General features: G+C 43.0%; 1 protein-coding gene across 1 annotated transcript in view; it reads right to left on the bottom strand.

Moving 5' to 3' along the window:
- OSBPL5 (oxysterol binding protein like 5) overlaps window positions 1–4755 on the bottom strand; it is a 181112-nt gene that overhangs the window by 156229 nt on the left and 20128 nt on the right.

The following is a 4755-nucleotide window of genomic DNA, read 5'->3' as shown; positions in this document are numbered from 1 at the left end:
TTCCTGCAAATATTTTGCCATGCTCACAATGTCAGCTCACCTTTAACATTTTGCCCACAGTAACTCTATGGTCCTTCCCGGTAGGGCTGCACAAAAACCAGCCAGTCCCCAGCCTGGCTAATGCTACCATCCAGTTCAGCATATGACAAATACTCAGATTTATCCAAAAATAATACCCATTAAATTCCTTTGAAGTCTGTAATGCTGCCTCTTGTAACACAATTGTAACAGACTTAAGCCAAGTAGGAGTAACATGAGCCGCACCAAATGCTGCAGAAGTGCTGGAATATGTGGAAGCTTGCAGGATCTAAACCAAGGCAAGGACTTACAAGAGGCTCAGGCCAGGTCTTAATTCAAAGGAGTGTATATTTGACTAATGTTTGTCATGCAAATTCCTTACCCAGAATTTCCCAATTTCTGTTTAAAGAAACCTCTTGTGCCCAATGATTGGTGAAATTGGCTGTAGTCCTGCAAATAGTAGCAAAACCCATTCTATGCTGCAAAAGTACTGCAAATATTCTCTGAGGCAACGAAAATGAAAACAATTTGATAATTGCTGTTTTACTGGGGAAAACAACATTTTCTAGCCGCTACATTTTTTTTTCCACAGGCACGAACCTTTGCCATTTCAAAACAAGCTGGTGTGATTGTCACTGATATATGGCATGCCTCTGTGCTACCTTGTTCTGTCCCTTCTTGCTATCATAAAGCAAGCCCATACATTCCTAAGACAACAAATACCCATCTTTAATAAACTAAGGGTCTGTGTAACTTCTATCACAATAGAGCTTTGACACTAAATTAGAAGCTCTAGGTATTACCAGCAAGCAAATAACAATTTTTTAGCCAGGATAACAACAAGAAGCCTAAATAAGCAAGTCCTAGCAAACAGCTGCAGTGGGCAATTGCTTGGCAGAAAAAGAAGCGCACAAAAATGAACCCAAAAGAACTAGACTGAAATAGTGAACTTCCTCTTGAATATTCTATTAGAACTGACAAAAGACTCAAAACTCTCTGAACAGACTCTTTGTAAATTATATTTCCCAATATCATCTTCTAATAGCTGATTAAGCCCTGCAGCCCAGCAAGCCAAGGCAGCCTGCTATCTGATCTCTGCTCACACAGATACTCAGATTGTTCTCTCGGGTACGTAGGCTGCCTTGCCGGATAAACCAGAGTGTAAATCACAGAAAAGAACTGAGTACCACATTCCCTGTCACTTGGCTTTTCACTTATATTCGTATAAAACCACACAGGACAGCAAAATATTTTTGTAGGTAGGAGGCATTTATCCACTGTAGCACAAGCGAAGTCAAAGGCCAGAAAACCACCACCCAGCCAACCTTCCTGTAGAGTGCTTGTTGGGGCAAAATCATGTGACCCTGTCTCCTTCATCTGGAGTAGGAGTTCTGCTACTGATTTTCAAGGGAGGAATCTCAGTGTCTCATTTAACATACCCAGAATTCCCACTAAATAGCTAAATCTACAGCAGATTACCTGAAATCAGGATTGTTATAGATGGGTTTTGCTGAGGTAGCTGGAGTCCATGAGCAGGAAGGGTCACAGAATCACAGAGTCAACTAGGTTGGAAGAGATCTTTGAGATCATCCAGACCAACCCATGACAAAAGACCACCTTGACAACCAGACCATGGCACTGAGTGCCATATCCAATCTTTTATTAAACACCTCCAGGGACAGTGATTCCACAACCTCCCTGGGCAGCCCATTCCAATGCCCAACCACTCTTTCTATGAAGAACTTCTTCCTACTGTCCAACCTAAACCTCCCTTTGCACAGTTTAAGACTGTGTCCTCTTGTCCTGTCGCTGGTTACCTGGGAGAAGAGACTGACCCCCACCTGGTCACAACCTCCTTTCAGGCAGTAATTCTGCCAGCTGCCACTCCAATTAGAAAAGGCAATATCAAACTGATTTCTTGGAGCAGCACAGTAAGACACAGTAGTCTGTGAACTAGCAGGCTAAGTGTTCAACAAAATTAAGAGTAGCAAAAGAGAGATATTTTGGTCTGGAAGCATATGGACTGCTTGGAATTAATATGCTGGCTGGCACTTACCAACTATGATCAAAGGTGTATCTTACAGCTTACCATAGCAACCCCATGATCCAACCACTCACTGCCTATTTCTGAGAATAACAGAGGAGGAAAAGAAATAAAGAAGCTAAGTCATTACTAAATGCATTTCAGTATTTCTGCTCCTCATTTAACAGAGCTGATGCAGATAAGAGAGAAGGATGCAGGGAAGAACATTGTTTGCTCTGAAATTTCCCAGCTTGTATTTGTATTCTGGATCCATCTTGAGACTGGATTGAGCTGCAAAGGAGCTGGGAGATGACAGAGGAGAGGCCAAAACAGCCATGCTATCTCACACTTCCTTCTAGCCTGCAACTGTAGAGATGTCAGAGCTTTCAGCTCATACACCTGACACACTCTAGATTTCCAAGGTTCCCATTAATCATTTCCCCCAGAGCTCCACGGTAGACAGCTTCATATTGTGTGACCTTAGGGGAGAGGGAATTCAATTTTTATTGTGTATCTTCCTGGGAGACTTTTCCCATTGACACACCTTGACACATAGTAGGCGCCTTGGCAGCTGACCACAAACCCTGCCACTGCAACAGATCCGTCTCAGCCTGGAGAAGCAGACTGGGTCAGCTGAGAGATGCACCTCTGGGCTCCTGGGGGAGTGACCTCAAGACACCAGTGTGACTGGGGAAAGGGCTGACAGCTTCACTTTATTTTGTTTAAACCCATACATCTGCTAAAATAGCGCTTAGGAGTCTTTATTGCCAGTACCTGGCCCTAACGCCAGGCTAGGGTTGCCCCATCCCACACCTGTCTTGGAGCTGTTTGCTAGGTAGGTATCCTGGCAAAATTCAGACTCTGATTTTCTACATTTTAATGCTGGAAAGTCAGCCAAGATCTCCAGGAATCCTACTGCCAATATGCAGGCACCTGAATTATACGTGAAAGTATTTATTACCAACCAAGTCTGCTTGGAACAATAGGGCATGTTCATATTTCAAATCTGGCACTGACAATCGGAAAAATCAATACCATTTTCAACCTTTGGCTACAAAGATATTGCTTTCTAGCACCTATTTGTACTTAACATGAAATCAACTTTGGGATCCATGTTTAAAATGGTTTCTAACAGTGTCTGACTGAGTAGCAACAGCCAGACTGTAGAAAACAGCTTTGTTTCTTAATTCAATTTGTGCCTCACAGAGGATGAGGCATTTAGCCAGATGGAGCAAAGCCTGCAGTACATTTTCCTGGGAGTTGTGCAAGGATAAGTCAACAAGCAACAACTTAGACTACACCAGTCTGCTCCAGCCCAACAGCAACAACTTTCTACTTGCTAGCTGCCAAAATTTTAAAAAATTAAAACCATTTAAAAGAAAAAAAACCAGATGAGCGTACTAAAGGAAAAAGGATCAGTCAGAATGTTTCCTCACAGCACCCTATTACTTGCAGTATCATTTGCATAATATATAGCATGCTGAAGAGGAGCTCCATCTCTACCCTTCAGGAGTTCACTGACAAGACTTTCTGTGTAAATTTGCTCGTGTAGATTCAGCTACAGGGTGTTCTGAGGTTATCAGTCAGTGTCCCTGGTTGTCCCAGTGAAATTTAAAACAGGTTCACTCAACATTATGAAAACAAAGAAACTCAAGCTGCTGGTAAAACATAACCTTTTCAGATGACAGCTGTGAGCTGCCTCTGGTCCATATGACATTTTTCAACAAGGACTCTATCAGCAGACAGCTGCAGCACAAAAAGATGATTTTGGAATTGAGGTCAGCCAGAGCTGTTCCACCAACACCTACCCAACTCTGCCACAAAAAAACGCTTATCCCACAGGTCCTGTGAGATGTGGGACATTAACACCCTTCCCCATGTCCTGGGGGTCTGACTGTGCAGTTTCTGTGTAACCAGAAGGGGCAATAGCCTAAGAGTTGATGGAGAGAAGCACTTGCAGAGGATGTTCCTGCAAAGGAGGATGGAACAGTGAGCCACTGAGCTCTTGACCCCCTTCAGAGTCCATTAAAGGTTTTAGGAGTGTTGTTCAGAGCCAACTCAAATAATGGTATTTTTTTACATTCAAAGCTTCCTGGTATTAGAAAGGTATAAACAAATAGTTCACATGGCAAACAATTCCCTGCCCAAGACCAAGCAGAAAACACAACATAAATGCTAATGCTACAGAGAGTCAAGCGTAATTGTACTCTTGCTGCTGGTCCTCTTCCTCCAAAACAGAACTCTGGTTACGATCTTCTCTTTTGGACTTGTAGGAGAATTTTGCTCACACCTTTGGATTTTGTGACTCCCTCCTACAAACCAATACATGGGAGCAGACTTTCCAACCCTACACCTGATTAACAGAGAGCTTTGCAAAGGCACCAGTGATGTGATAGTGTTGGGGCAGGGGGGGAAATACGACTGGGGCCCCAGATGTGAATTCTTAGGGATATAGCTCCAGGTTTTTATATGTCTCAGAAAATGAGGCCCTAATTTCACTGGCATACCCTCTGACGCAATGTTAGGATGCATAAGAAGATAGTATGGGACGATTAACTTGGTCACATTCAACTGTGATCATCCTAAGAGACTCTTAGTAGACTTTTCAAGCCTTACACGTGACAGAGCCAATCAATTACAACCTACATCAATGGGGCAAGGAGGGAATATCCTCTTTTCTTCTGCTGAAGTTATGCTTGATGTGGGGATTTTAT

Source organism: Corvus brachyrhynchos, unplaced genomic scaffold (genome assembly GCF_000691975.1).
Source record: "Corvus brachyrhynchos isolate BGI_N302 unplaced genomic scaffold, ASM69197v1 scaffold62, whole genome shotgun sequence".
Taxonomy (NCBI): Eukaryota; Metazoa; Chordata; class Aves; order Passeriformes; family Corvidae; genus Corvus; species Corvus brachyrhynchos.
The sequence above is the reverse complement of the archived record's forward strand: the minus strand, read 5'-3'. Positions and strand labels throughout refer to the sequence as shown.